The sequence below is a fragment of the Cuculus canorus genome, chromosome 10 (genome assembly GCF_017976375.1).
Source record: "Cuculus canorus isolate bCucCan1 chromosome 10, bCucCan1.pri, whole genome shotgun sequence".
In the NCBI taxonomy this organism is placed as follows: domain Eukaryota; kingdom Metazoa; phylum Chordata; class Aves; order Cuculiformes; family Cuculidae; genus Cuculus; species Cuculus canorus.
The window spans coordinates 9,472,789-9,492,898 of record NC_071410.1 but is presented as its reverse complement, the minus strand read 5'-3'; the positions used below and the strand labels follow the sequence as shown (position 1 = coordinate 9,492,898).

At 39.9% G+C, this 20,110-nt stretch overlaps 1 protein-coding gene across 8 annotated transcripts in view; it reads left to right on the top strand.

The window, feature by feature from the left end:
• Positions 1-20,110, top strand: part of HTR2C (5-hydroxytryptamine receptor 2C) — a 266,373-nt gene that overhangs the window by 171,273 nt on the left and 74,990 nt on the right. For 6 of the 8 annotated variants that reach the window (XM_054076041.1, XM_054076039.1, XM_054076040.1 and 3 more), the window contains one exon: positions 13,234-13,655. The exons of 1 other annotated variant lie outside the window; for it this stretch is intronic. The gene's annotated coding sequence lies outside the window, so the exon portion shown is untranslated. Of the gene's footprint in view, positions 1-5,449; positions 5,732-13,233; positions 13,656-20,110 lie in introns of those variants that run through there. One more of the 8 variants, XM_054076037.1, reaches the window with a different exon arrangement.

Sequence of the window (20,110 nt, the reverse complement as noted above, 5' to 3'; positions counted from 1 at the left end):
TGGGTCATGAAAACTTGTCTTCTGGGGTGCAGGGACTTTCCTTCCTGGGCCCACAGGCTGATAAATTCAATCCAGCAAACCAGGCACCGAGCCTGCGAACCAGGACACGTGGACAAGGCTCCCTCAGCTCAAGGACGTTCCTTCCCTGGAACCTAGATGTTTGCAGCGACTTTTACTGAAAGATCTGACCATGGTAATTTTCCTGAGAGCAATGTACTTGCTATTGCAGTCAATATCATGGGTATGATATGCATATCTAGAAAGGAGTGCTTTTATATTCATCTCCAGTAGTGTTCCCAAATGGTCTGTTCTAAATGAAATGCATTGTTCTGTTGATTTAGCTTTTATCTTAAGAGCAGCATTTTCAAGTGATCATGCATCAAACCCAATCATATTTTGGAGAACATTACACTCAATAAAATAAGGAACTAAAACATTATCTTCCAATACTCTTGCAGCAAGTACATTTAAAATTCCGGTTGTGTTAGGGGCTAACACATTAATGAATATGCCGAGACAGGATTGAAACCAGATTTTAGCAAGTCAGAAGGATTAATCCCAATGCTCACAGCAGATTTAGTCCTTTCCATGTGGGGTTCAAGTCTTGTTGCTCCAAAAGAATTAGCACGCAGACTATAAAATTGGCATGTGTTACACAAGAAAAAAAACCTGACATTCATTATGAATCATGATGGGTAAAAAAACAATATTATTTTGAAAACTTAAGAGAACTATAATCACGGCTTATATCCATTTGTTTATGAGCTTGCAGAGGACATATAAAGATGACTGCACAGTTCATGTAGGCTTGACTGTTTTGAAGTTGGTGTCAGTTTCTGACACAGCTTACTTCTTCCAAAAAATTCTTTACTGTCAACAATAAATAGACATTTTTTGTTGGACTCCTTCATTCGCCTGACTTTGCTGGTGGTAAGAGGTGTGCATACAGAGTTGTATCGTGCTGTATGCCAGAGGACGTACTTGTTTGCCACAGCTACTCTCTGAAGCATAAAGACTTTGTGTCTTGAGACTGTTGTGTTGTTTTTAGAGCCTTAGGTTACAGATGAAACAAAAGTTTGATTTATTTGTTCTGGATATTTATAGAGATTTACGACATACAATTACTTTGATTTATTCTTAGTAAGTGGGCTATCTTCTTCCTGACTCACCATTTGAGGGGTCTGATTTAGCTAGTGAAGATGGGAAACCTCGAGCTGTGCTGCGTTCAACAGGAGACTTCTCCTCCGGGATACAGCTTGGCATACCTGTGCATCTGTCTGACGTCTAACTGCCTCATTCCACTCCATATCGGAAGACCTTCCTGATTGACCTCTCTGCCTAGTTCTGGCCTTTAAGGTATACATCTACGGATATATGTAGGCCATTATAGGTTATAGGCTGCTGGTTGTTTTAGAGAGGACAACACTCGGGAGAGACCTCCTGCCTTTGTATATCTGCGAATGCAGAGGTGCCGGGGCTGTGGCAATCCACTGGAGCTGGTCCAGGGATTGCACCAGGACCTCTTTTCAGCAGGTTTATGGGAATGTATGCAGTATTTTCTCCTCTGTTTTCCAGTGTAACAAGTAATTTTGAAATAACAGCAGAGAGATCTTTCAAATATAGAGTGAAGAGGAGATTAAAAAAGGAAGAACAAGTTTTTATAGAAATCTGCATTTCTGTAACGAAATATCAAATATTATGAAGTGAATTTAGCCTCAAGAAGTGAATTCAGCCTCATTCTTTAGTCTTCGTAAGGTCAGAGGATGATAATGTAAAGGAAAACCTATTCTAGATGTTTCTTTGGGCATCTCAGTTACTTCATTAGCCTTTATTTCTTCTCAGTTCTACTCTCTGATGGTTTTCAAGTCTCAAGTTTTTCCTTTTTGAAAAGCTTTGATGTGCTCATCTGTCTGACAGACTGTTTAAGGTCTTTATCTTAATTTAACATTTGTAGATACCCACAGAGAATTTTGTTAATGAAGTCTTTAAAATACTAAATGAAGTACCAGTTTTCTTCTTGAATAAAGTTTTGTCCTTGCCATTATTTTTTCTTTGGAATGATATTCCTCTTTTACATACAGGAAATTCTTATTCCTACGAAACAGTAAGGGCTTTTAGAGCTAGGTATGTAAATAAATAAGAATTTTATATTTCGTTGGGAGGACTTTTGTCAAAAGAATAGGAATATGACTTAACTGAAAAGGTCTTTTCAATGAAAGAAGCCTTTGATACCTCAGAGGCGGGCGAGCAAGTGGCTGCTCAATCTCAGATTAGGAGCGCTCCTTTAAATTGATGCATAGTACACTGTTTTCTGGATTGAAGGTGTGGTTTTCCTTACCTGAAGTTTGATGTAAGGTGGCATTGAACTGAGGGTTGCTCATAAAATATAATCATTAATTTGGGGGTTACTGGTGATGATACCAGTCTGAATTCCTGAGTCTGTAATATGGGACTGATGGGAATAATTCGTTGCAATGTTGTAGCTTGATTTGGCCTTTCAGATCCATAATACAAGATGCAGTAGCTATAAAAGCCTCCTTGAGGCAAAAGGAAGAGGTGTATATAAGGGGAAAATGTTGATATGAAGAGGAAGAAAATGCTTCCAGAAGGCCTGTGAAACTAGGAAGACACATCTGCCTTATTGTTAAGAATATTTGGGGCTATTATGGGAGCCCCACTGTGGTGCTTGGGGACCCACTGTGGCCCCGAGGAGAGGTGGAATCAAGAACACAGGTGAGAGAGGAGCACGTCCACACTGTCCTCTTTGCCTTCACTGATGTTGGTGTGTACAGACTTTCAGTGCAGTCTGAAACTGTTTTCTACTTGAGTCACACAAAATATTTCATTGCTATAGTAATATTTACATTTAAAGAGGAACGCCAGTAACAGCAGTGTGAACAGCATACATGTCCTGCCAGTTTTAAGGCATTTGTCCCGCCCTTGCTTACAGCAGACCAGTCAAAATGTGGTCTCTTCTTGAAAACCAAAAACAATTGGTTTTTTTCCAAGAGAAACTTTAGGGGAAAAAAAATACTTCTGGAATATAGAATTTGCTATTGCTTTTAATCTACCAACAACTGGCAGTGTTTTGTGGTTTGTTTGTTTTCTTCCAAGTGCTTTCCCTCACAAGTGATATAATGTAACATTATCTAAAATAATGTGAAGTAATTCCATTTGGCTTATGCCTTGATTCTTCATTTTTTAAAAGAAAATATTTTGCCTTTGGATTAAGACTCAGCCTGTACAGCCCTACCACTAAAAGGGACACATTTAATACTTAATGTGGTTTTAATCTTTAGATAGGGTCTGAGTGATCTTTAAAAATCAGAAAACTGCATTAAGAGGTTTGACAAGGTTCATTAAAATCCAATTAGAAAATTAATTTTAATGCTAGGCCTCCTGTCCCTTTTCTCTCCTAACCAAAACCAATAAGTGTTTCATCATATTCAAGAAAATACATATCTTAAAAGTATTATGGAAATAAATAATCTTCCTGTTTAATTCATCCCCCTGTACAATAATTGATGTCTATTAGGGATTCCAACTAGGTATGTGGTAGTTCCAGTCTTGTCATAACACAGTGTAACATCGGATGTGTGTTGTAATTTGTCCATAGTGGGAATTTTCTCAAATGAATAGAAATAAAAATCATTTTCAGAAAAGTTATGAAAGATCTTTTTAAAAGAGCTTATCTGTTTTCTGAGCAGCGCAGCCTTGGCGCACACTCAAAAAACCATGACTCAGCACCTTTGTGTTGAGGGACTTTTAATGGGTCTTTTAACTACTTCTGTAAGTTTTACTCGTTTTAGGATCATATTATTTTCAGTTGATTTCCCCAATTGATTCTCAGCTTGGGGAATAACCCCTTTCCTTTTGCTCCCAGTATTACAAAAATTTAACTTTCTACTTGATTGTTTGGTCACAGAATATGAGTTTTGCGAAACTCATTAGGATGTGGGCATTTACAACATTAGTAAACCCAGATGTAAAATCTGAACATTAGGCAGTTCCTATGGCCTGTGCCTCTTAAGACTGCTCTTAATTCCTCGTTGGCACCACTGAACCCAGTGCTTGTTTTGCAGTGGCAGATGCCATGTGAAGCCAGCCCTGTTCCCCACTGCCTGCCCTTTCCTTGCTGTTTCCTCTGCAGTCCGGCTTATCTGTGTGTTGTGGTGCAGCCTTCCGAAACGGTGCAAAACCTTTAAATAAACATTATATTTTGGACTGAATGCAGGTATGGGTTATAGCTTTTCAAAGTGCTGTGTTGTGACTGTTCAGACACTATCTCTGAGCGGCCCATGCTATGGAGCGGATACTGTATACTCGCAAAATAATTCATTAGAAAATGATTGGAAAGGGGAAAAAAAGTTCTGTGATACGTTTCTTTACTGTGTTTATTACAATTACATACAACTCACATAAAAGGATTTCAGAAATCTGAAAACATAGAAAGAGGAGTTTTATATGAGTGAATCTTACGGAAGGTTTTTATATGAGCAAATCATAATGGCATATTTCAGGGAAAGAAATGCTATCATACTCTTGATCTAAGTCTTGGCCGTAATGAGTTTAGGAGAGGTTTAAATTCCCAAATTGGTGATGTTCACAACTTTGCTGGAAGTTGCACCTGCTCAGTTCTTAGTCCTGTGGCACAGATCATTGGGGACTGCAGCATCTTGGCTGCCCTGCAAGAAATGTATTTCTATGGGTTTTAAATATTATTCATTGGTACTGACATTGCAGTAACAGTATTTTCTAGAGGAAACTCAAGTTTTAAAGCTTCATAATTTTCAATTTAAATCACTTTGAAATGCTACATTAAAGGGGAAAACCCTTATAAGATATTTATTTTGCAACTGTAATTGTAAAAATAATGTGCTGATTTGAAGAAAAGAGTAATACTTGGGAAAATCCACGGGGAACCCCTTAACATCTAAAACCAGGCCAACCCAGTGACTCAGTTATTATTAGTTATTGCTTAGTGTTCTTAAAGAACTTTCTCTGAGACTATCTTGAAAGACTAATAACTAAATTAAATAAACTGCACTTTTCCCGTCTAAGGTAGGCTAAGTCTCAGAGCTAGCAGTGCAATATGTACTTTCTTAGTCTTCAAACATTGATTAAGCACTTTATGAAGTCAGTGGCTGCAATGGAGGAGCTGGTGCGTGTTTTTTCACCCCTCTCTGAGTAGTCGGCCAGTTATTTTGGTAAGTCCCACCTGAAGGGACAAAAATAAGCACGCCCTTGTTAGTAGAAATGGCTCAGCAGACGGTGACAAAATTAGACTTGTGACTATGAACTCTTGGGGTAAGTACACTTGATCATTCCTAAACAGTTGTCTCAAATTTGACCCAAATGTTTCCTGCTGATAGAAATGCCACTTCCTTAATTTTGCATATATTCAGTGGTACCTTATATGATGTCTGCATCTTGGGCAGAGCGTGTCTTTCTGTGAAGAAAAGAGCAAGTTCACATGGCATTTGTTCTACCCAGTGATACTGTTTGGAGGTTCAGCTCTCTTTTTGCTGCCTGTACAGCTGTCACCCAGGATTAAAAGCTGTAGCTGTCTCAGGGCTGCATCAAGGGCTTTCATTGACTTGGATGAGGACTGCAAAAATGCATCAGGACAATGTGGTCAATGATTCTGGGAAGATGATGAAAACATGAAGTATGGCTAATGGACCTGAGTTCCTCTCTCTTCCATTTTGGCAGTTGTTCATGGGAAAGCAAAGTAAGTATGAAGCCTGGTGCCAAGACGAAACACTGGTGATTTATGCTTGCTTTAAGATATCCTAAAGCCAAGAGGGATCTTTAAGGGCTTCCCTGAGTTAATTCCTGTTTGAACTAAAGCTCAAGGCTTAAGACAGACCTTGCAGGACTGCATAACAGAGAGCTGAGCTCACAGACTGTTTTTGTCACAGATCGTGGGTTCAACAGGGCACGATGGTTTGTGGGTTCAGATCTGAGCAGAGGGAGTGCTTTGCTGGATCAGGTTCTGAGGAGCTTTGTCCTGGGCTGCCCTGCATCTGCTGGCCTATGGGTTTCACTGCCAGCTAGAGGCATCTATTTTGATTTGAAATACCCTTCAGAAATAAAATGATATCTTATTTCTGTATTAAGACTTGAACCCATCGTAATGTCTTAAATTTACATAAAACTAATATTTAAGCATTAGACTTTTCCATCAACATGTAAAGAAAGCTACAACCCAGGGAATTCTTTGCCTAAACACATGAAATTATGCTTAATTGCAAGCTGTTTTATTTCAGAAGAGCAGCTATCATCAATCCTTTCTTAGGCAGAGCTGTAGGTGAGGTGACGTCTCTTACAGTCTGTATTATGATCAGCTGCATTGAGCTCAAGTCGCTAATTATGGACTCCTAGTTAAATGCAAATCATGTTTAGTGTTTTCTTTTGTAGCCAATGCACCTATTAAAATGCTTTAATCCAAAAAGCAGTTTGACACTAATTACAGGTAAAATTAACCAACTAACAAACAAGAAATATAAAAAATTAGGAAAACATATAGTTGCTAACTATACTGTGCTATTAGCATAAAAATTTTGATGTTGCTGTCTTGACACAGCTGGGGTAACTGTTACCAGGCAATCAGAATCAGTCTTTTTCTTTGAGGGAAGATTAACAGGTAACTGGGCTTACACAATAGAGTTAACAGCTGTTACTTAAATGAAAATATTTAGTCTGCAGCCAGTGGCTCCTAGGTCAAGCTTCTATTTAGACTGTACTTGTGGTTTGGATAGAGTTTGGTCTAATGTTTTCTGCCCTTTAAATGCCCAGGTTGGATTCGGCATGCGTTGCTTTGGAGGTGAAGGGGGGAGGTGGCTGCTCTCACCCTTCACCCTTCAGAGCAGCAGCTCCTCTTCCCTCCACCCATCATCATCCCAGGGCTGGGGGTAGTGTGTGGTTCATGGGCAGAGAATCTGGTCTAGGGAAAGAGAGAAAACAACCCCAACGTTGCACCAATGCAGTTAGTTTTTCCATCTTGACTTCATCGTTACGAGGGACGATTGTTTGCTCCATTACAGAAAAGGATGTAGACTAAAGACACTTGGGCTGCTCCTCTGTTGGCTACAGAGTATTTGTGCATTCAGGGGCAGAGAGCAACTCCTGACCTGGTAAACTGCAGGCAGTCCAGTTGAACCTCACTGCTGAAAAAGGAATGTCTTCTGCTTAAAGGCATTTCAGGAAAAGAATGTTGTCTCCTGTTATTTAAGAAGTCTGTCCTCTTTCTTATGCAAAGCATATAGTAACAGTAACAGAAAGCATCATTAACTGTCCCCTCGTTTGGGGAGGAACTGGTTGACTGCACTAAAATTATTATGAGTATATTGGATAACAAACAGGAATGTTAATTGGAGACAATGTCAGAAGAGAAGTGGCTGAGGGACAGAGCGCAATGCAATGCTTGCATCTGTCTGGTACTCTGTGCAAAGGACTGCAGTAAATAAGAAAATGACAGAGGGTGAAGCTGAAGCTGTGTAGAATTGCTGTGAGTTTAAGGCATTTGCTGTACCCTACTTTGGTAGCTGAGAACCTGCTACTTTGTACCCAGTTTGGTTTCAGGCCAGAGCCACCTTCCATGGGGTGAAAAATCAAGTGTGGTGAAGAACATTATTGGCTGCTTTTTCTGGCTGTAAAAAAATGAAATTGTTTGCTCTTTGCGTTGCTCTCTTCTGTTGTTGGTTTGGTTTTTTTTTTCCTAAGAGTGTTCTATAAAATCCATCTATCCAAAATTGCCCATGATGACTTTATAAGGAAACAGTGATATGCTCATACCTTGGGACTTTGGATGTCACCAGTTGAATCAATGTAATAATAGCTTGAGGTTAGATGGATAGGAGGTTGAAAACGCCCTCTTGGTCTGTGCTGCCCTGAGTTACTCAGTGTCAACTGGACAAAATGCAGTTCTGCATCAAAATTGTGCTCTTTCTCATTGGAAGATCAAAAAGAGAGTTAATCTTCTGCCCTCTTGTGAATGTGTGTGTGAGAATCGCTCTGCTGTGGCAAGGTTGAGTTTTTGTGGTGAGTTGTTTCTTTCTAGGTCACCAAGTGTACTGTTGGTTATGAATTAGAGGTTTTAAATCAGGCCTCCAGAGATACGCATCTGTCTTCTTCCTGTTATCTTACATGCCATGAAGCCATACAAAGGAAAACTGAAAGCCATTTTCTGTAAATAATAATTTTAATTTGCTTTAGTTTGTAGCAGCCAGTATAATTGAAACCAGGTATAAATATTCTTCCATTCTGTTTTTTTGGGGGTTCTATTTTCTGCTTCCCAGTTCAATCCCATTTAAGCAGTTCTGGGGCAAGAAGCAGGCATAGCCCATAGCCTCTGTCTCTCTCCCTCAAACCACGTGCAGAACCATGCAGGGAAAATGTTGTCCAGTACAGTGTCTATACTGTGGTCAAAACGCGACTGCAGTCTACAACATCACCCTTTCAAAGTTTAGAACAAATAGAAGGAATATTTTAAATTGTTTATGGACTCGACGAGAAAAACGCTTGCAGTTGAATCTGAGATTTATAGCCTTTGCAGTTCGTTCTTCCCTAGTTTCTTCTTTCCAAGATCTGTCCTGTTTCTATCCAACATTTAATTACATAAGTTCACTGACAAATTATTAAACAACTGCAGGCCACTCTAATAGCTAGTATTCTAATTAAATATCTGTAGTGGTTTTATTCTCAGTCCTGGACATTAAGCATCTAATTTGTTGCTGTCCAGCATCTTGCATATTTTTACGTACTATTTTCCTCCTTAGAAATGTTTGCGATGGGAGGCGTATTTTTCATCAATGTTACAGTGGGGTTGGAAATGCTGGGTATAAGGCTCTTCTTTCCTGCAGAGGAAGCAGGCGTGTGGCTTTGCAGGATCTACTAACACACAGGAGCTGCCCAGGGTGCATTCAGTTTGATTGTGCTGTTCTGCAGAGGTGCCTTTTGCTATGTGGACAGCTGCACGCTGGCTTCATCACACGTCTCGCCAAACTGTGTTTCTCACACACTGCCTGTAGCTTGCAGTGTCCTCTAGTGAAGCCCAGTCCAATAGCCACAGACGTTTCTGCCTCCTGCACACACACGTAGCTTGAGGACGATGCTCGAAGCAGGCGGTCTTGGCATGGGTTCCATGTGCTGGGGACATGCTCTGCGGTGGACGGGCTACCCTTCAGTTTTCTCAGATTTTCTTAGTGCCAGGAGATGCCATGAGTAGGATTCATATATTGTACCCTCATCCAAGGAATAAATATTTGTCTTAAACAGGACTGTAACTCGCTTGCTTTAAAAGAGTAGTGTGAAGGCATCATAGGTGGCTTTCCTTCCTAAAGCCTGTGAGGCTCCTTCATCAGACTCAGAAGAAATCCGGTGAGCTCAACGTCGTAAACTCAGTTTTGCCTGTGGAAGGAAGGTCTGGAGAAACTGGGCTTAAAGCAGAAATAAAAATGAAAAAAAAGCTGAGTAAAACCCTGTTCTATGTCTCAGTAACATCAGTTTAAAATTAAGTTGTTTCCAAATGTTTTCATAGGTTTTGTTTTTTTTAAAGACGCCTCCCAGTAGTTGTGAAGCTCAACTACAGCACTAAACTTGGCCTGCAATACATTGAATAGTATATTAATGGTACAAAATCTTAAATGCCCCGATATTATCCTGCTACTGCACTGGCTTTAAACATTTACGCATTTCAGGGGAACAGCAACTTAATTCTTAATTAAAATCACTAAGCAAATGCAGATTATATTTAATTTAAATATTTATAGAATTTGTTTAAGCTTCCAAAATAGATCAGACATTGAACAGCAAAACTGCTAACATCTGAATGATAATTTTACTTCTGAGCCCAATTAAGAAACTAGTCAGGAATACAGCTAATAAGTTGCTGTGGTTGAGGAAATATTTTATAATATTGCATAGAGGGAGAGACTTAAAAAGCGAGTGCTCACAAAAAAGGGGATAGTTTAGAAAAATGCTGTTACTGATGATAGCATTTTAAAACCTGGCATTGTCTTTTTGCTTTCCAGGAGCTGCAGTTCTTCCCATTATCTTGAATGCAACTGTAAAAAATCCATAGTGAACCAAAGAGAGAAAAAAATATACGAACATACCAATCCACTTGATTTTTGTTATGCTTTACATGTTAAATTGAAACACATTATCCGTGTTGATTTTAATTAGACAACATATAGAAATTTATGCATATGTGTAAATGTTTTCAGAGTAGAAGTATGAGCTTGCACAAAGAACATTTTTTACAATTTAAGGATGTTCCTACCTGTAAAGAAATTCTTCACATTAAAATCTTTCATAATGTTCCCCCGGCAATATTGTTTTGGTAATCCTGTAACACAATGTTTTCTTTCATATGGTTCAGTTACGAGTAACAAAACAGCACGGCTTTTTCAGGGACAAGTTCAAACTCTTGGCTTCTCACTCCCGTTTTTCTCAAAGCCAGTTTTATTCCGTGCTACACCTTTTCATTTTGGGAGACACCTTCCCTACTGCATTTATCTGTCACATACCTAAAGATGATCAGATCGTAGAGGCTTGAAGATGATTTTATATAACTGTAGGCTTCTTTTTGCAAAAACATTAATGTTGCGCAGTTAATCTGGTATCTATGAAATCTTTCAAGACTGGGTTTGAACCTTCTGGAAAATGGCTAGACAGTGTCTCACATTTTTCAATGTGGCTCCTGTGCCTTTCATACAGATATTTCAACAGTGCCTCTTGCCTCATGATCTTCCATTGGTTTTTCCTCTGTATGATGAAGTCTGTAAAAGCCGCACGATCTTTTCTTGTTTGCTTTTATAATACTACTAAACGTTATGTGAATTGGTTTAGATCGTATTTCCTGTCTATTTGTATACTGCTGTTTAAGCTGGAGTACATCGTGTGTTTAATTTTTTCTTGGCCTCATTACATTTCAATCCTTGTTTCACTGCATCATCTGTCTTGTTAGTCAACAAATCTGATCTATTCTTATCACTGTAAATTCTCCGTTTCCCCTAGCTTTGTGTCACTAGCAAGACTAGTCACTTTGGAAATTGCATTCCTGAAAGGTCATTTTATGAATGATGCAAGAGGGGAGGCACTGTGCAATGCTGATGCTTAAGGCTGGGGGCTTGTCACTTGTCTCAGCCCCAGAGCAGTTGCTGCAGCCTCTCCTGTGTCCATAGGCTGACCTTGGTAGCTATCGTGTGCTATTGTGGCCTCAAATTAGTAGCACAGCAAAGTCTTCACTGGGATTTGTGATCTCTATGCAGTATAAATTGCATCGTATTTGTCGAGTGACCTGTAAAGGACAGTTGCTGCTTCAGAGTAACTTTTGTTGGAAAAAGGACTTTTTAAAGACAGAGGTTTTGTAGCACTTAGATAGTGATACAGAGTCAAGAATGTGCAGTGACTGTTTCACGACAGAATCCTCTTACACAAGAATACACTGTGCAAGTCTCCTGTGCTTCATGCTTGGCTTTCTTGCCTCTTCCAAGAGCACTGATGGCTTGGTACATGGTATATTGATATGACAATAGGTTTGTGGTTTAGCTGAGATCAGTTGCATTCAGTAACTTTCCCATTTTCTGTGCTTCTCGGTGTCAGTGCCTCACCTACACTCTTGTTTTGGGGCTTTGGGGCTCATTTTGTGCCACAGACACTGTGTGCTGCAAACAACAAGCATCTTTTTACAGCCTTCCTTCTACTGCTGCTGCCTCTCCTCCTCCTTCCCACTCATTTAGCACTTCTGCATTGTGTTAGATATCTACAGGAAATTCTAGGGTGGAGATTTCCATTTTTGATGCCTGTACTCCTTCTAGCAAAATGATTCTTAGCTGGGGTTGCTTTGGTGCTCTGAGCTCTGTGTGAGTGTATAGGGTGCATTGTTGAGTTTTGTCATTTTATTTTTTTTAGGCTTTGCAGCAGTGGTTGTTTTGGAGCAAAAGCTGTTCAGCCCCTCAGATTATCACTTTCTTTCCTGGCCTGCGCTCCTGTGCTGGGCTGGCTTCCCTTACAAGACATGCTGTGTTCCATGATACATGTAGTGGCTCATGGCAGCAATTCACACTTGCAAGAGGATGCTAGTCATTATCTTGGATAAACGAGTTTGCGATAAATGAATTAAAGGGACAGGATGAAAGCTAGGTGCTAGTACTTATTTTTCTTAAATCATAGAATCACTAGGTTGGAAAGGACCCACTGGATCATCGAGTCCAACCATACTCCCTCCAATCCCTCCATCATATTTTTTTTTCCTCTCCCCGGTGTTTCAGATGGGTGCTTGATGATGCTGTAGACATAGCTAGGGAGAATAAGTGGAGATGGAAACATCTCAATTTTTGGCTGGATTATGGAAGGGCAGTTTCCAGAGCTATGCATTCTGTTCTACTGCAGCAAAATTCAACTCTGCTGTTTCATAGAGGTTTTACTTATTCATGTATTTATTTAATTTTATGATTTTTAGTAGCTTTATTATGACCTTTTGGATTTGTTTCTGTTTGTAGGTGACTCAGATTACTTACTTTTCTAGTCTGGAGATGCTGCAACATTATGTGTCATGCTGTATCAGCTTTGATAGTCCACCAATGACTGCAAAAGGCAGAAATTCTCCCTGTTGCACAGAAATACACTGTTGTATTCCCTTCTGTTAATTTGTCAGATACGCTACTTTAATTACCTAGCAAAGTTAATGCTAGGGGTCTGACTGCTGAAAAACTTTGGCGATGGATTAAAGTTTCCTGGCTGGAGCTGGTTCGTTGTGTTTGCAATAGAGCAATTCAAATGAGGTTGTTCTTTCATTGGAGAAGGAATTCATACTTAAACCAGACTAAATAAACAGGTAAAGTGGAATGGAGAGCGGTGAGAGCTCTTGCTGGTATTTGTGTGATGAAAATTTCTCATATTTGAAGCTGTTAATGGTGGGCATTTTTTGCTTGGTGTTGTGAGATTTGAATTACCCAGAACTATGTTTAATGGTAAAATACTAAAACCACAACAAATTCTGAGTAAGCCACAGCTGACCAAGTAATCCGATTAATATGGTTTTATCTAATGTACTAATTTAATGGGGATATTAGAAATGTACTGTGTAGAAGCCACAGATAGATTTAAATTTCAAGGATGAGCATCATGGGATATTTGAAATGTACTGTGTAGAAGCCACAGATAGATTTAAATTTCAAGGATGAGCATCATTCTTCATTTCTCTCTCTCTCTCTCCTCCTAAAGGTCTCCCTGGCGTATTGGAGTCTGCTCCCTGGTGACCAGTTCAGCTTGGTGCCATCCACAGGTGCAGAGTGCTTCAAAAAGACCCCACTGAAAGCATGCTAGCAAAACCCTGAGTCACAGACAGCAAAATTTTCTCACACATCACCATACACTGGCCTCCAATCCTCTTTGGAGCAAATACCACAGGCGCGGAACTTTGCTGTTTCCTGTTGTGCTGCCTGGGACATTTTCCGTGTTAACAAGGGCTAATGGAAACCTTCGTCTAGGTGGTACCACGTGAGGGTGAGACACTTGTCCTGCTCCCTGACGACCTCTCTCTGCTTTGGTCCCTGCCAGCAGCGCTGTGTCTCCACACACCAGATGTGCAGGAGGCTGCAAAGAGCTTCCCTCCCTGAGCACAGGTGCTCTCTTTCAAGGAAAAAGTAAGTCTTGGCCAGTGAATGCTGGCAAATGTGTTTCTGTATGTTTGTGTGAAAAAAAAAAGTGCTACTCTTTAGGGGCAAGTGAAGGGAAGAGGGCAGTCCAGAAGTCTGGCAGTGACTGGGTTGGCTGGGATGGGACCATGCCAATGCCAAGCCACTGTCCCTTAATTTGTCTGACAAGGCAGCTTTCCTAGATGAGTTGAACTCAAGATGCTCTTTAAGAAGGTTTACTTAGTTTAAAATGCTTTGTTAGCAGATACTGATTCTGAACTTCTTGTATTTTTTAACTAGCTCATGTCTGTCTTTATTTTAAATTGGAAGGTACTTTACCTAAAGCGTTCTCATCAGCCAAACCACTGCTGGGTTCACGCAAGAATAGTTTAGTGTTCAAGTGTCTCATTTCTTTAGTGTTTAAGGTGAATCCTGGGGAGATAAAGCTCTGAACCATGTGTCTGAAAAACGGAGCCAATTAGACCTTAGTAAAGAAAATAAATTACTAACCAGCGCAAGGGACCTGTCTCTAAGCCAAGCCATTTGGAAAAATTGCCAGTGTAGTAATTATGAACACTTTACCATAATAATACTGATGATGCCTTTCCATTATTGCCAGCATTACTTCTTCCCTGCAAATACAGGACTGAGCTGTTTTTGCATCCTCTTTAGTGGTCCTACAATAGCAATGCTTTGTAGTTTGAGCTTGACACTGCAGAGACGGATATTGAGCTGACACCTCCTGAGAGTTTCCCTGCAGACTGATGTAGCTAAAACCATTGGGAAGAGAGGAAAACATCACTGTCGCACTGCTGGCAGGGCAGCAAGTGTTACCTTCCCAGCTCTGTACATCAGGGAAGGACATAGGTCTCTTCTCTCCCGTAGGGAGGGAAAGAAGGGGACAGATAAGTGCGTGTTTGCCTGCACACCTCTGCCTGCAGCCTGTGCAATCAGCTGCAAATGCTGGGTTGCAGGTGTCCCTCGGAACATACCAGTGCCTGCCGGATGTCGCTGGTCTCCTACCCTGCCCTCCAGATGTGCAAATTCTAGGTGATCTCAGTCTCTTATGAAGTCATTGTTTCTGTGCATTCTGCTAATCAGATAGTGACTGTTAGAACTTTTATCTAATCTCAAACTTCAGGCACTTATAGTTTTTCCCTCGTTCTTATTGCAACTGAAAAGTACTTGTTTGTGTTCTTGAATGCACACTTAACAATGCAATTTCTGTACCTTCCAGCCAGCAAGGTCCCTCCGTGGTGGATATTGCACAAACACAAATGATGCTGCTTTCTATTTTGAAAAGTTTACTGGCAAACATAAAATCTGGGGTGAAATATGGGTTGATTTGCAATGTTAATCCCAAGGTTTTGGCTGTGTGGTTTTTAGCTTTGTTTTTCCTTCGATTATCAGTTATTTATAGTGTTTTGAAAGCGTAAGTATTACAGGTAAAGGTCAAGTTCCTGTAGCTGTGCTGGTGAGATTCTCACTGTTGTTACATGTTATTCAGGGCAGACTTCCACAGGGGTTTGCTCACCTGACTTGGTTGCTGTGAGAAACGATGTGGGGAAAAAAAAAGATGTGGGCAAAGCTTCTCTTGAAGCAAGGAGCAGAGAGACAAGGAACATGGGTTCTCCTGTTCCAAACTCGGGGAATCTCAAGGCATTACTTTTTCCTGTGATTCACAGTAAGGCAGCCCAGCCCCAGCCCACATGTCATAGCTAATGTTTTGTCATCTAGGTTTCATGTGATAAAGTTTACTGCCTATTTAAATTAAAAACATGGAAAAATAAAACAAGGAGCAGAAGTGATGTGCCTTGAGGAACTGTGCTGCTGCTTGTAGGCACAGAAGACATTTCAGTGCCTTTCACAGGCTGGATTACACTGCTGGCAACTATTTTCAGCATTGTTTTTTGAGCGATATTAGTAAGTAGGGGACAGAAAGAAAAAAAAATTAAGTTGATGAGCCCTAAAGCCCCTAAAGGGCTCATCTGGAAGATTTTCACTAGCTTCATAAAAACTCTGGTAGACTTAGGCTAAAAGATTATAGCAAAGATGATTTATCTCCTTTGTGGAGTCTTGAGTTTAAGCTTCTTGATTTTTAATGTACTACTCTTGTCCCTTAAAAAACAGAAGAGTGTTTTGAAGTTTTACAGACTAAAAAGCTAGTAGGTACCAATCTTGGAGGATGTTTTAAGAAACACGGTAGCAGTAAACAGGGAGATAGAGGTCTGCACACAAGGGTAGGACCCTAGAGGGTTCTCACTGGTGATGGGAGACTTGCCTCAGTGCACCCTTCTCTGATGCAGGTAGAGATGGGATGGTTTTTTGCCCCAGCATTTTTGCTTGGTTGTTATTTTTGTCAATAGTCCTTGATTCTGTAGAGATTTGGGGAACAGTGGATCCAGTCGGCCAGAGTTTACCTTGAAAGAGAACTCTCAAGAACAGAAAGGACAAGAATTAGTGACAAATGGACTGGCATTGGCAACAGAGGTAACCAGTGAGTGTTTCAAAAAGCAAACTCTTCTCTTGTTCTTCGAGATAATCCTAGTATTTTTTTGACAAGTCCATCAAAAAACAAACTTTAAAAAGGTGTTTATTCTAGAAATGGCATTAAAGAGGATGTGGAGGCTGTTATGCAAATTCTGCTCAAGGTTTTCCTCTGTATTTGATTTTCCTCTCTTGGCAGGAGTGGGAATGATTTGTTAGAATTCATCTAAAAATTCATGAGAAAAGAACTTCCTGGCTGAGAAACAAAAAAAGGCTTAACAGCACTGACCCATTATTGCTTATAGATTTTGATAGTGAGGGTTTGTAATCTGTTATTTTATTTCCATGAAAAAAACCATGGTTGCTGTCTTGCTTGAAGAACTACACTGTTGTTTCTAGGGGAGAATTTCTCCCTGTAGTGGCTTCAGTAGAATTGCTTTGTGTTTCTCTCAGGAGCGAAAAATCCTTCCCTAACCTACTAGTGTGCTCCACGAGATCAACTACAGGATTTACCAATTGTCCTGCTGATGAACCCGTGGATGTAGGTTAGGATGTCCTGATGTTAGTCTTCAGACACCAAGAGGAAGGGAAGCCACCTCCTGATGGATTTTATAGAGAGCTATTTTTCTCCAAAAGTCCTAGCAGATTTAAATTATTGCTGCTGTTGTCAAGATGTTCCTCCTGAATATTCTGTAACAATTAAGGTCCTTGGAGGTTTTGGATTGCTTATGTTCTCAGTGTAGCTACAGATTGTGAACATAAGGGTTGCATCAAGTATATTAAATAATGAATTGAAAGGCAGAGGTTCCTTTCCTTCTTTCTAATTTGGGTAGGAAAACTCCTGCTGTTTCCACATTTCTTGCTACTGAGAAAGATAACCTGGTCAGGTAGCTAATTGCCAACAATTGCCAGCTTGTTCACTTGATGTACAATTGCTCTTAGAAACAGCTGCTTGCTGCTACCAGTGCCAGAGAGTGTTTTGTTTGATGGCTTAATCAATGAGTTATTCTATCAGGAACCATTTGTGCATTCAAATAAAGATGTAGGAAGATATTTTTTGAAAAAAGTTAATTTCCTTCAATTCAGAACCTGCTCATCATAAAACATCCTATGCTCTGAAGCTAAGTCTAAGTGGGTTGTGTGCCTCTTCCAAACTATGCAGGACAGTGACTTCACTCTTATTTTTTACAGCAAATTTTCTTAGAACATGATGGCTAAAAGAAATAAGGCCAGATTTTTTTTTAAGTGTTAGAACTCTATCCGTGTCACTTGGCAGTTTATTCTTTATTGTGTGTTCTTTTTGTACAGAATGAAACATGCAGCAGCAGTTTAAGACTCACCTTTCAAAAACCCGAGAGTTAAAACGATATGTCAAAGCCTTACACAGACCTGGCTAACATGGACAAGCTGTAGTGTCTTCTGTTCACTTCTAGTTTGCAATCCTTAGTTCTATCCTAAAAAGGAAAAAAGAAAATAAAAAACATGTAGTCTTAGACTTTTCTAAAGCAATTACAGCTAACGAAATATCCATATGGAAATTGGTTGGGGAAACTGCTTGCAGCATCACAGTTTTGGAAATGTAGAGAGCAGGAACAAAAATCTGCAAACAGTGAGTCCAGTCCTCATGCTTGAGTCGGGTGATGCTGAAAACTTTTAGCTGATGTGAGAGTCATTCATTAAACCCAAGGGAAAAAAATGAACAATTGGAGTTCTCTTTTCTAGGCAACTGTATGGATTAGTGCAAGGGAAAACCCAGTAAAACATAGTATTTATTACTTCTTTGTCTACATAGCCCATTTCTGATGCTTGTGAGATTGAGCTGAGGTTCCTTCTGTGTTCCTGTCCTATTCTCAGGCCACACATATTGTTGACCCATTATTAGTTGCTTCATTATATGAAGTTTTGTGTTCTACCAAGCAATGGTAGTAGGAAACCAGTGTTTCTAGGGAAATAAAGCAGCAAACTGGAAATGCTAATCGTTTTTCCTTTCCCTCTCTATAACACCCACAGGTATGTAAAGCCAGACATGTTATTAGGGTGGAGTAGAACGAAGAAAGTACAGGCCCTGCCTTTAGATGATGAAATGTCTAGATTTAAGTCATCAGGGAATCTGAGCAGTGCTGTGGTTTTCCAGGAGCCCATCCTAAGTACGATAAACCTATTACCTGAGAAATCACGTCCTTCTGGCTTGCACCCAGCTCAATAGATGATGCCTGAAACACGTAGTCAGCCCTCAGTTACTCACCCTTGATTTGTGTCTGTGCTCAGCAGTGTGGATGAGTGGTTTCTCTCTCATGTCTTTTTAAGAGCTTATGGACTGCAGAATAGCTGCTGCTGCTTGTTCACTGCGAAAGTGGACGAGCTAAATATTCACCAGTGCTTTTTTTTTTTTGTGGTGCCAACAATACCGTCTGGGAGCAGGTTATGGAGTTGTTCAGGTTTATTTTGCACCCTTCCTTTGTTTCGGCTCCCTACTGATAGCAAAATCAAGTCAATCTTAGCATTGGAAAGGTCCAGATTATTAATGTGCTCAACATATACAGAGCTTTATTTCATTGAAAAGAGGGTAGAGGATAAGTTGTTCTACTCCATTAAAAACACTGCTGGTTTTTATGCCGAGCAGAGGTTTGCTTGTTTGTTTTTCTCCCCTGGAAATAAATCTCATTCAAAATCGTTACTGCTAAATTGAATTAAAAGCATCTTCTACCTATAGGTATTTTGGTAATATTGCAAGAAGCCAATATCTGATGACTTCCAGAAAAGACATTTTCATCCAAATTTGGCTTCTGCTGTTCTCGATCCTAGCTGGTATTAGACAATTTGATAGATCCACTACATTCGGGGGTAGGTGGATGTGTGCAATGTAAATGGTACCATTAATATTATTGACCTTTGATTTGGGAGAGCGTATGGGTAAGGTTATATTTTACTTGAAAGGCATTACAAATTTTTCCTTTGGCAAAAATTCAGATGCAACGAAGGTCAGCTTTTCATTTTATATAACCCTTATTATGTGAGCTTGCTTCTAATCTTGTTCTTTCAGGTTTTGTTTTGCTGCAATTCCACTGTGATTCAACCAAGTGGGATGAAACCCAGGACTATTGTGTTTATCCTGAAGACCTTGATAGCAAGCTTGCTTTGCATGTCTCGTAAGAGTCAAGAGTTCCTTCTGAATCCTAATCTGTATGTACAGTTTAACTACTAATTTAGCTGCTAGCCTGCCCCAAACCTTTAGCATTAGTTCAAGAGATAATCAGTAATCCTAACTTTCACAAATTTTTGTAAGTGTATAGAATTATATAGCTTTCTCTTGCAAGGAAGTTTCTTGATCTTATTAACAAGGAAAACACAAAGCTTTAAACTGGCGCAAGAACAGGTTTATTTTTTTAATTTCTAGGGTCTGATCATAGCATCCTTCCTCAGTTTCCAGGCAAGGACACGAAACGCATCTCATTCACAACACCAGAATACTTGTCCTAGCCTCTGCTGGGGACACCAGCCATCCTTAGATGGTTGTGTTTCTTCTCTCCTTTTTTTTTCCTCCCTAGGATCTTCCTCACTAGGAGTGACCAGTTAGGTCTTAACTGGCTTCTTTCTTTTTATTGACCAGCTCTTCCAAACAGGGATTAGTGCTGACCTGATTTTTCTGCTGGGATATTCTTGCATGTTTTTCTAGTTATTTTAAGACAAGCTATTAAAAAATGAAAGTAAGAAATCGTAATTTATCTGGCTTGTGGATAAGCAGGATTTAAAATGCTGCAATTTGCTTCATAATTCCCTGTAATGAGCAGGAGGGGGCACCTACCTGTCTTCTTAATCTTAGCAACTCTAGTGTACCCTGTATGAACAGGGAAGTAACTATTCCTAACATGTACTTTCCTCTGCCTTATTTATCACTTTCCAGATAGGTTAATCAGTAACTTTAACTGCAATATGTGATTATGACCTGCTGTCATCTACTAGAGGTTGCATAAGGA